We start from the raw sequence: 12,171 nt of genomic DNA, 5'->3' as shown, positions 1-12,171 counted from the left end.
TGGTCTTCTGGTTTCTAATGAAATTTTAACGTGTGCTTACTCTTCTTAGCAATTTTAGAGGCTTGCATATTTTCAACCCTACATGCTATAATTTTTAATTTTTAAAAATAATTTTTTTCATTTTACACTACCATGAAATAATTTTTTTCATTTCGTGTCCATTATGTATTTTACCAAGTGACATGTGTTTTGGCAGGTGGCTGTACTATTGTTAATTTTTAAATGATGTGAATATAGGCTTTAGAGTTATTTATTCATAAAACATTTATTCATAAAACATACTGACTACACAGAAAAATAAACAGACGTGGTCTTAACCTTCATGGATTTTACAATCTAGTAAGAGAGGGAGAGAGAGACAATTAATAAGTAAGCAAACAAAAATACACAGTAACTGCACGTTGTGGTGAATTTCTAAATGACTTGAAAATACAGAGGTGGAGAATAATAGAGTCAAGCAACCTAGGAAGTTGAATCATCAAGGGAGGCTACACTGAGGAGGCCATATTTAAACTAAGCCTTGAAGGAACAAAAAGAAGTCAGCCCTACAGAGCATGAAATAGAGGATGTTCTAGGCAATGAAGGGCAAGAGAAAAAGTAGAATATATCATCAACGGACACAAGAGGTGTAGTGAATGGCCCCTTTACATTCCAGGGACCATTTTCAATTTGGCTTTCTTCAACTTTTCAAGATGTTGTTTCTGCCTACCATCTGCTCAAGCAGAAGGTGGTCAAGCCTCAGGGATGTTGGCAGCACCAGTTTCCCTAGAGCTCCAGAAGCCTCTGGTCACTAGCTGATTACCCATTCCATCTGAATTCAAATATCTCAAAACAATAACATTTTCTAATTTATCCAATCTCCAAAGCCCAAGCCACAAGGAAAGAAATTAAATGAAAAGGAGTGTTTGGATGGGACAATTATAGATGGGGAATAGAAGGCCAGAGTTCCAGGGCTCATTCTGCCATGCCTCACTTTTTTTACATGTACCGTCAATTGCCTTCAGTTGACAAATTATTCCTTTCTCCCTGGGAGGATAAAAGTCTTGTAGGTAGAAAAGACCTTAGAGATTTAGCAGCATAGCTCTCTTAGCAGCACAACCCGGTATAAACCAATGTTCAACCTTTACATCCGTTGATCTACTTACACCTCACAGCTGTTACACCTAAAACCTGCCTTGTCTGAGTTCCCAGGAATTTGAACTAGGATAAATGCTAAGTGATAAGTCTACCTGTGAATGTATGTATATAGTATTGATAAACATAATCTATGCGTATTTTTTTTAACCACAAGTATCAAATAGTTGCACAAATGCTTTGATTTCCTCAGAAGAACAGCTATACATATGCAAGGAAATGGTAATGTTAAAGAAGAAGCCAAGTACATACAGTTTTTCTACCTTGATATGTATTCTTACCTTTATTCTGCTAAAGACAAAGATAGTTAACTAGTAATTGCCTTGGGAAAATGAGACACAGAGAGCATTTTCTCTTTTCAGATAATGCTGAGCATCTTTCCAGAGAAGAGTAAGTCTTACAAGAGGGAAAAGCATGGAAGAGACTTGTTTTTAAGGGATCCGAACACCAACTGTCAGCCTCAAAGGAAAATAATATACAAAACAGAAATAAAAATGAATGATGACTTAACTATGACATTATCAGAAAGGGCACTGAGAATTTTAACTATTCCACTTATAAATTGTTCTGCTTTCCAGAATCAAGGCACAATCTATGGCCAAAGATGGATCTTGCAAGAATTCAGGTCAACTTTATGTTTCTGAGATTTTAAACTATTTTTCTAATTTAGCCATAAGTAATTTCCATAAATACATTTTGATATCAGTGACATCCTCTACCTTATCCATTGCCTACTGAGCTTATCTGACCTGACAATACCCACCCTACCTCTTCCAGGACCAACATCTTCCAAAGAATCCTCTGTGGGTTCCATTAAAGTTTCAAGATGTATCTCAGAAAAAAGATTCTCAGAAAAAATGATTCCATGTTAAAGTCAAGAGGTATAGAGTGAAACAAAGCTACATGCACATCTTCTTTAGAGATTTTAGCAAAATGAGCTCCATTTCCCACGTCCATTTGAGCAAAGAACACCTCTGTGTATCAAGAGAGAGATTCTAGTGTTCCTTAAAACATAACCTGGGAACAAAACCCGAGGCGCTCTAATCAAGCTGCAATATCAAACCACAATTCATGCTGGCTTCAGCAACACAAGTATTAAAATTGGAATGACAAAGAAAAGATTAGCATGGCACCTGCACAAGGAAGACACACAACACATAACTCATGGAATCCCTGTGTGGAACCAAAAATTATTTCTCCTTTCGTATTGCAAAAATGTTCCATGGGATCTGAATTGTGGTACCACTTGCCACTTAAGGTGCACGGCTTTGTGCTCTTATAACTTTCAGAAGCAGAGAGTGCTTTTCCTTTTTCCCCTTCTAATCTGCCTCAACACCTACATCCTACAAAATGATTATCTAGTCTAGTTTTGTAGCCCAGAGTAAGCACCAGGGAATTTACCCTCAGTATTGTCACCCTTTTTATTTTTTTGTCTTTTATATTATGTATCTTTTACTAGTTATAAAAAACAAATTCATGTTCATTGTGGAAATTTAACCAAAATATAAGAAAATTAAAATCATGTCATTTGATATTGTATAAAAGTATCTTAAAGTGGATGTTTAGTTATAAATACATAAGAATAACTAAGAACATATCATAAAACAAAAAAGCAGGAGGAAAGTTAGTATAGGAATTTGCCTTACCGGATATCAAAATATACTAAAAATTCACTTTAATATGGTCAGTGTGATAATGCATAGGAACAGACAAAGAAATTATGAGAACCAAACAGAAAATCCAAAAATAGATCCAAGAAAATATAATAATTTAACACGTGACAAAGGGGTATTTGAATTCAGTGGTGAAAGGTGATATATTTTCTTTTACTTTTTAAAATGTTTATTTTTTGAGAGATAGAGTGCAAGCCAGGGATGGGCAGAGAGAGAGGGAGATAAGGAATCTGAAGCAGGCTCCAGGCTCTGAGCTGTCAGCACAGAGCCTGATATGGGGCTCAAACCCACGAATTATAAATTCATGACCTGAGCCGAAGTCAGACGTTTAACCTCCTGAGCCACCCACGCGCCCCAAGGTGATATATATTTTAAAAGGATACATGGACAATAGGTATACCTTAAAAAGAAAACAAAATTATATCCCTTTCTCACACCATGTACAAAAATAAATTACAAATGGATTAGACACTTAAATTAATTTTTAATGAAACAATAAAACCCTTTGTAGAAAACCTAGAATATTACATGTTAAAAATCTAAAGAAAAGAAGACATTATTTTTTATTTAATTTATTTTTTTCGAGAGAGAGCATGACCAGGGGAGGGGCAGAGAGAGAGAGAGAGAGAGAGAGAGAGAGAGAATCCCAAGCATGCTCCTTGCTGTAAGCTCAGAGCCTGACACGGAACTCGAACTCAACAACCATGAGATCATGACCTGAGCTGAAACCAAGACTCAGACATTTAACCAACTTGAGCCACCCAGGTGCCCCTTAACAATTAATTTCTTAAAAAGAAGCATGGATCCCACTAGCAATGAGAAAAACCTGGATCAACTAAAAAATTCTAACTTTTCTTGACCCTGGTAGAGAAGTTTGAGTGACCAGAGATGGACAGGACCCTCCCAGGAGAGACAAAATGGACAGACTGATTTGCTTGTGACAGAGCACAGGGAGAGGAGCTGGCTATTCAAGCTTCTCCTGTGGGTTCATGTGGAGGCTCTTTTGAACCGAACCTCATTAGGTGTTCATAAGAAATACTGGTGACAGGATGGGGGAATAGAACGACCCTCCCACACACACCTGCTTTGTAGTGCAGATATGCAGGAGGGGATTTGGAGTCTGTGGAAAAGGCCCAGAGCCTCACCAGGCCTAATCCCCTGCCACAGACATTTTTCTCATTTCAAACCAAAGCCTTAAACTTCTAAAAAGGCCTTTAAAATGCTGTTACCTGCAGGGTACACATCAAGACCCATAGTAGCTGGTGAAAGGATATAAGGAAAAACAAAACAATTCCGCTGTTCTTAGAAAAACAGAAGAAATTACATGGGGTCCTAGACTCATTACTAATGCCATTAAAGATTACTTACCACTGAAGAGTAAGTCAGAAAATCCCTTCTATGCAAGATTTTCCACAGATACAGAGAAGGCTTTGGTTGCCATGGGGAGGAGACACAAGAGGACCAAGAAAGCCCCACCCTAAGACACACTAGGCCAGCCTATGGGGCTGGAGCAGAACCACCATGATTAGCCTGGAAAAGCACTGAATTGCAAGAATCATAGTTTAGCAGTAGGGGATAGGGGAGAACTTAGAGACAGACCTTCCTCTGAGCAAGTGCAAGCCTATGTAGGATAGAAGGTAAGAGTAGAAAACAAACACCTAGAAAAGTCCTCTGGCACCACAGCTACTGCCCCAAACACAAGGCAACAATAAACACTTGAGGATTTTTTTTTTTTTTTGGTAACAGCTTTATTGACATATAACTCACACAACATACAATTAATCAATTTAAAGTGTACAGTTCAATCATTTTTTACTACATTTATAGTGTTGTGTAGCCATCACCACAATCAATTCTAGAATATTTTTATCTCTCCAAAAAGAAACTTGGTACCATTTAAATATTATCCCCAACTCTTCCATCTCAATGACACCCCCAACACCAGCTCTAACTTACTGTTGCTTCTATGCATTGGCCTATTCTGGATATTCCATACAAATGGAGCCATGTAATTTGTGGCACTTTGTGACTGACTTATTTCACTCAGTGTGTTTTCAAAGTTTGTCTATGTTGCAGCATGTATCAGTACTTCATTACTATTTATGGCCAGACCATATACCGCATTTTGTGTATCATTTCGTCAGTTGGGAACATAGTCATTGTTCTGACGTTTAGGCTATTATGAATAATGCTGCTATGAATATTCAGCTACAACTTTTTGTGTGGATATATGTTGTTTTGTGGGAGGTATAGACTTAGGAATGGTATTGCTGAGTAATTCTATGTTTAATTTTTTGAGGAGCTGCTAAACTATTTTCTAAACGCTTGCATTATTTCCATTCCTGTGAGGAGTGTATGGGGCTTCCGATTTATCTACAATCTTGTCGAGATGTATGATCAATCTTTTAGATTGCAGCCATTCTCGTTGATGAGAAATGGCATCTCATTGTGGTTTTGATTTGCATTTCCCTAGTGACTAACGATGCTGAACATCTTTACCTATATTTACTGTCCATTTATATATCTTCATTGGACACATGATTATATAAATCCTTTGCCCATTTTTAATTGGATTATTTGCCTTTTTATTATAGAGTTATAAGAATATTTTATATGTTTTATGTATAACTCCCTTGTCCGATATATAATTTGCAAACATTTTCAACTACTCTGTGGGTTACCTTCCACTCTTTTTCCAGCTTTATTCAAATACAATTTACATGTATATATTGTGAAATGTTTACCCCAATAAGGTTAGTTAACACATCCTTCACCATACATAATTACAATTTTATTGTTGTTGATACAATGGTTAGAACACTAAAGTTCTACTCACATAGCAACTTTCAAATATATATTGCAGTATTGTTAACTATGGGTACCTTAGATCCCCAGAACTTATTCATCTAATAACTGAAAGTTTGTGCCCTGTGACCAATGATCTCATTTCCTCCATTCCTCAGCCCCTGGAAATAACCATTCCATTCTCTGTGTCTGAGTTTGATGTATTTAGATTCCACATTTAAGTGAGATCTTATACTTTTCTTTCTCTGTGTGACTCATTTCATTTAGCATAATGCCCACAAGGTCCATCCAAGTTGTCACAAATGGTAGGATTTCCTTTTTTATGACTGCATAATATTCCATTATATAAATATAAATCACTTTTTTTTTTACCCATTCATCCCATCAATGGACACTCATGTTTCCATGTCTTGGCTACTGTGAATAATGTTGCAGTGAACATGCAGATATGTCTTTAAGATAGTTATTTCTTTCCTTCCTTTTTTTCTTTTTTCTTTTTTGGATATATACATAAAAGTGGGATTGCTGGGTCATATGGTAGTTCTATTTTTAACCTTTAGAGGAAACTCCATACTGTTTTTCATAGTGGCTATACCAATTTACATCCCCAAGAACAGTGTACCAGTTTTCCCTTTTCTCAACTTCCTCACCAATGCTTGTTATTGCTTGCGTACATGATGACAGCTATTGTAACAAATTTGAGGTGCTATCTCATTTTTGTTATGGTTTCCATTACCTGAAGATTAGCGACATTGAGCATCTTTTGATAGACTTGTTGGTGTTTGTGTGTTTTCTTTGGAGAAATGTTTATTCAAACCTTCTGCCCATGTTTTAATGTTTATTTGTGGGTTTCTATGTTGTTGTTTCATTTTGGTTTCAGGGGGGTTGTTTTCTCTCTGTTTTTGTTTTTGTTTGCTATTGACTTGCATGAGTTCCTTACGTATTTTGGATATTAAACCTTTCTCTTATAAATAGTCTGAAAATATTTTCCTCCATTCTATGACTGCATCTTCATTTTGTTGATATTACCTTTGCTGTGCAGAATATTTCAGTTTCATGTAGTCTCGTTTGTTGATTTTTGCTTTTGGTGCTTGTGCTTTGGGTATCATATCCAAGAAAACCATTGCCAAGACCAATGTCAAAAAGCTGTTTCCATGAGTTTTCTCCTAGGAATTTTAGATACAGGACTTATGTTCAAGCCTTTAATCCATTTCAGATTAATTTTTGTAAGTGGTATAATACAGGGGGCCAATTCCATTCTTTTGCATATGAATATCCAGTTTTCCCGGCATCATTTACTAAGAGACTATCCTTTACCTATTGAGAATTCTTGGCTCCTTTGTCAGATATTAGTTAACCATATATTTGTGTCCTTACTTCTAAGCACTCAATTTTGTTCCATTGGATTACATGTCTGTTTTTTGGGCAATACCATATTGTCTTGATTACTATAATTTTGTGATATAGTTTGAATCAGGAAGTGTGATGCCTCCAGTTTTGTTCTTTCTCAAGATTGCTTTAGCTCTACAGGGTCTTAGGTGGTTCCATGTGAATTTTAGGATTTTTTTTTTACATGTATGTGAAAACTTGGAATTTTGATAGGAATTGCATTGAATCTATTGATTCAATGTTTGGACATTTTAACAATATTAACTCTTGAGATCTGTGAAGAAAGGATATCATTGAATTTGTGTCAGCTTCAATTTTTTTTTCATCAATGACATAGTTTTCAGTGTGATTGTTCACTTCCTTGGTTAAATTCATTGCGAGTATTTTATGTTTCTTATGATATTGTAAATGGGATTGTTTTCTTTATTTCTTTTTCAGATAGTTCATTGTTAGTATATTAAAACACAACTGATTTTGTATGTTGATTTTGTATCCTAAAACTATTGAATTTGTTTATTAGTTCTGACGGGATCTTTGGCAGAGTCTTTAGGATTTTCTATATACAATATCATGTCATCATCAAACATACACAATTTTACTTCTTCCTTTTTTATTTGGATACCTTTTGTTGTTGTTGTTGTTGTTGTTGTTGTTGTTGCCTAATTGCTTGGGATAGGGCTTCCAGTACTACATTGAATAGCAGTGGGAAGAGTGGGCACACTTCTCTTGTTCCTAATCTCAGAGGGACATGTGTCAGCCTTTCACTATTGAGTGTGATGTTAGTGATGGGTTTGTCATATACAGCCTTTATTGTGTTGAGGTTGTTCCTTCTACACCCAATTTACTGAGCGTTTACATAATGAATGGATGTTTTATTTTGTCAAATACTTTCTCTGCACCTATTGAGATGGTCATATGATTTTTGGTCCTTCATCTTATTAATGTGATGTATTACATTTATCGATTTGCATATGTTGAACCATCCTTGTGTTCTAGAGATAAGTCCTGCTTGGCCATGGTATGTCATCCTTTTAATGTAGTATTAAATATGGTTTGCTAGTATTTCCTTCAGAATTTTTGCATCTGTATTCATCAGGAATATTGACCTGTAGTTTTCTTTTAATAGAGCATATTTATCTAGCTTTTGTATCAGGGAAATGCTGCTCTCATAAAATAAGTTTGTAAGTATGCCCTCCTCTTCAATTGTTTTGAAGAGTTTGAGAAGAATTGGTCATAATTATTTAAATGTTTGGTAGAATTCACCAATAAAGTCATACATACACTCCTGGGCTTTTTTGTTGTTGCTGTAAGACATTTGATCAATGATTCAACCTCTTTACTTTTATTGGTATACTCAGATTTTCTATTTCTTCATGATTCAGACTTGGAAGATTGTATGTTTTTAAAATCTATGCATTTCTTCTAGGTCGTCCAAAATTTTGGCTGATAATTATTTATAGTAATCTCCTATGGTCCTTTGTATTTCTGTGTAATCTGTCTCTTCTTTCATTTAAAACTTTATTTATTTGAGTCTTCTTTTCTTGGTAAGTCTAGCTAAAGGTTGGTCAATTTTGTTTATCTTTTCAAAAAAAAGTTTGTTGAACTTTTTATAGTTTTTATGGTCTTTATTTATTTCCACTTTTATCTTTATTATTCCCATCTCTCTGCTAACTTTGGTTTAGTTTGTTCCTTTTTTTCTAGTTCCTTGAATTATAAAGTTAGAGTTTATCAGTACAAACTTCTCCCTTAGCCCGGTTTTTGCTGCATCTCATAAGTTTTTATCTATTGCGTTTTTATTTCCATTGGTTTTAAGATTTTTTTAAATTTTCCTTGTTATTACTTTTTGACACATTGGTTGCTCATAAGGGTGTTGTTTAATTTCCATATATATATATATATATATATACACACACACACACACGTGTGTGTGTGTGTGTGTGTGTGTGTATGAACAAAGATGTCTATAAACAAAAATAGCTTTATTATTTCCCTGACAATCTATAATTTGTGCCATTTTCTTCTCCTACTGTCTTAATTAAGACTTCTAGTATAACATTGAAAGTGGTTCATGCTTGGGGCGCCTGGATGGCTCAGTCAGTTAAGCCTCCGATTCTTGATTTCAGCTCAAGTCATGATCTTACAATACATGGGAGAACCCCACATCAGGCTCTGTACTGACAGTGCTGAGCCTGCTTGGGATTCTCTCTCCCTGTCTCTCCGTCCCTCCCGTGCTCTGTGCAAACTCATTCTCTTCCTCCCTCTCTCTCTCAAAATAAATAAATAAACATTTAAAATAAAATTAAAAAAAAAAGATTTTTCATCTGTGTTCACGAGAGATCTTGGTCCATAGTTTTCCTTTTCTGTAATATCTTTGGCTGGCTTTGGTATTAGAGTAATGCTACTCTTATAGGATGAGTTAGGAAGTATTCCCTCTGCTTCTCTTTTCTAAAAGGAATTATAGAGAATTGGTATAATTTTTTTCCTTAAATATTTGTTAGAATTCAACAGGGAATCCATCTGGGTCTGGTGCCCTCTTTTTGGAAGTTTATTAATCATTGGCTCATTTTTTTATTCTTACTATTCTTTATTGAGATAAAATTGACATACAATATCATATTACTTGTATATGTATATATATACATATATATGATTTAGATATATATAGATATATATATATATGATATAGATTTCACATACAAGTGAAATATTAGGGTATTTGCCTTTGTCTGCCTTTTCTCACTTAGTATAATATCTTCAAGATTTCTTGAATCGGCAAGAATCGGCAAGATTTCTTTATTATGGCTCAATAATAAACCATTACATATGTATACCACATTTTCTCTAGCCATCTATCCTTTGATGGACACAGGTTGCTTCCTTATGTTGACTATTGTAAATAATGCTGTGATAAACATGGGAGTGCATATATCTGAGTTAGTGTTTTTGTTTTCTTTGACTGAATACTCAGTAGAATTGCTAGCCATATGGTAGTTCTCTTTTTAATTTTTTGAGAAACCTCCATAACTGTTTTCCACAGTGGCTACACTGATTTACATTCCTACCAACAATGCACAAGGATTCTCTTTTTCCATATCCTTGTCAATACCTGTTACTTCTTTTGGATAAAAATCATTCTAATGGGTGGGAGGTAATATCTTATGTGGTTTTGATTTGTATTTTCTTGATTATTAGTGACATTGAGCCTATTTTTACATACCTGTTGGCCATCTGCATATCTTCTTTGGAAAAATGTCTCTTCAGGTCCTCTGCTTATTTTTTACATCAGGTTGTTCTGTTGTTGTTTTTGGTTTTTTGTTTTATGCTATTGAATTGTGTGAGTTCTCTATGTATTTTGGATATATATGATTTGCAAACATTTTCTCCCATTCAATAGGCTGTTGTTTAATTTTGTTAGTGATTTTCTTTGTTGTGTAGGAGCTTTTTAGTTTTATGTGGTCCCATTTGTCTTTTGTGGTTCCATAGAAATTTAGGATTGTTTGTTCTATTTCTGTGAAAAGTGCCATTGTAATTTTGCTAGGGATTACATGGAATCTATAGATTGCTTTGGGTATCATGGTCATTTTAACAATATTACTTTTTCCAATCCATGAGCATGGGATAATTTTCCACTTATTTATGTCTTCATCAATTTCTTTCAATGTTTTATAGTTTTCAGTGTTCTGGCCTCTAACCTCCTTGGTTACATTTATTCCTAGACATTTTATTCTTTTGGATGCATTTGTAAACAGGATTATTTTCTTAATTTCTCTCTCTGATAGTTCATTAGTGTATAGAAATGCAACCAATTTTTGTATTTTGATTTTATATTCTGCAACTTTACTGCATTTGTTGATTAGTCTGTAGTGTTTTGGTAGAGTTTTTACAGTTTCCTATATATACCATTATGTCATCTGCAAATAGTGACAGTTTTACTTCTTCCTTTCCAATTCAGATGACTTTTTTTTCTTGCCTAATTGCTCTAACTAGGACTTTCAATACTATGTTTCATACAAGCAGCCAGAGTGAGCATCCTTGTCTTGGTCCTGATCTTGTTTCATCTTTTTGTCATTGGGTATGATGCTAACTGTGGGTTTGGTAGACTCAACTTCTCTAGTAGATATAGGCCTATTCAGAATATCTGTTTCTTCTTGTGTAAGTTTTGGTATAATTTGTCATTTAGGAAATTAGTCCATTTCATTTTGATTTTCAAATTTGTGGGCATAGAGTTGTTCATAGTATTCCTTTACTATGCTTTTAACATCCGTGGGGAATTTAGTGATGTCTCCTCTTCCTGATATTCATGGTATGTGTTCTCTTTTTTCTTATTTAGCCTTGCTAGAGATTTATTGATTTTATTGATTTTTCAAAGAACTAGTTTTTTTTGTTTCATTGATTTTCTCTATTGGTTTCCTATTTTAAATTTTGCAGATTTCTCCTCTCACTTTTATTAACTTTTTTTCTTCTTCCTACTTTGATTCCAATTTGCTCTTCTTTTTCTATTTTCCTAAAGTGGAAGCTTAAATGTTTGATTTTAGATCTTTCTTCTTTTATGCACTTAATGCTATGAATTTGCCTCTAAGCACTGCTTTTGATATACTCCACAAATTTTAGTAAGTTGTACTTTTACCCTCATTTAGTTCAAAATATTTTTAAATTTTATCTGAAATTTCTTCTTTAGTCTGTGTGATATTAAGAGGTCTGTTGTTTAATCTTCACATATTTTTTATTTGTTGCCCATTCTTTGTCCCTATTTTTGTCTTTAAGACTTTTTCTGCCTTTTATCATTTTAATTGAGCATTTTACGTTTCACTTTTCCTGACTTTCTTAGCATATTATTCATGCTTCTTTTTTTTAAGTTTATTTATTCATTTTTAGGGGAGGGGAAGGAGCAGAGAGAGAGAGAGGGAGATAGAGAATCCAAAGCAGGCTCCATACTGTCAGCACAGAGCCCAATACAGGGCTTGAACCCACGAACCACAAGATCATGACCTGAGCCAAAACCAAGGGTCAGATGCTCAATATGACTGAGACACACAGGCACCCCTCTTTTTTTAAAACTCTTTTTAGTGGTTGCCCTAGATTTTGCAATATATATTTACAACTAATCCAACTCCAGTTTCAAATAACACTATACTTCAAAGGTTGTACTAATATTTTATAATAACAGAAC

At 34.6% G+C, this 12,171-nt stretch overlaps 1 non-coding gene across 1 annotated transcript; it reads left to right on the top strand.

Moving 5' to 3' along the window:
• Positions 1–2,205: 2,205 nt before the first annotated feature.
• LOC112859160 (U6 spliceosomal RNA) lies at positions 2,206–2,313 on the top strand. Its single transcript, XR_003223473.1, has one exon. It is a non-coding gene; the product is annotated as a U6 spliceosomal RNA (small nuclear RNA).
• The last annotated feature ends 9,858 nt before the right edge of the window (positions 2,314–12,171 follow it).

Source organism: Puma concolor, chromosome B1 (genome assembly GCF_028749965.1).
Source record: "Puma concolor isolate L17-30 chromosome B1, mPumCon1.1.hap2, whole genome shotgun sequence".
Taxonomy (NCBI): Eukaryota; Metazoa; Chordata; class Mammalia; order Carnivora; family Felidae; genus Puma; species Puma concolor.
This window is presented reverse-complemented; position numbering and strand designations above follow the sequence as displayed.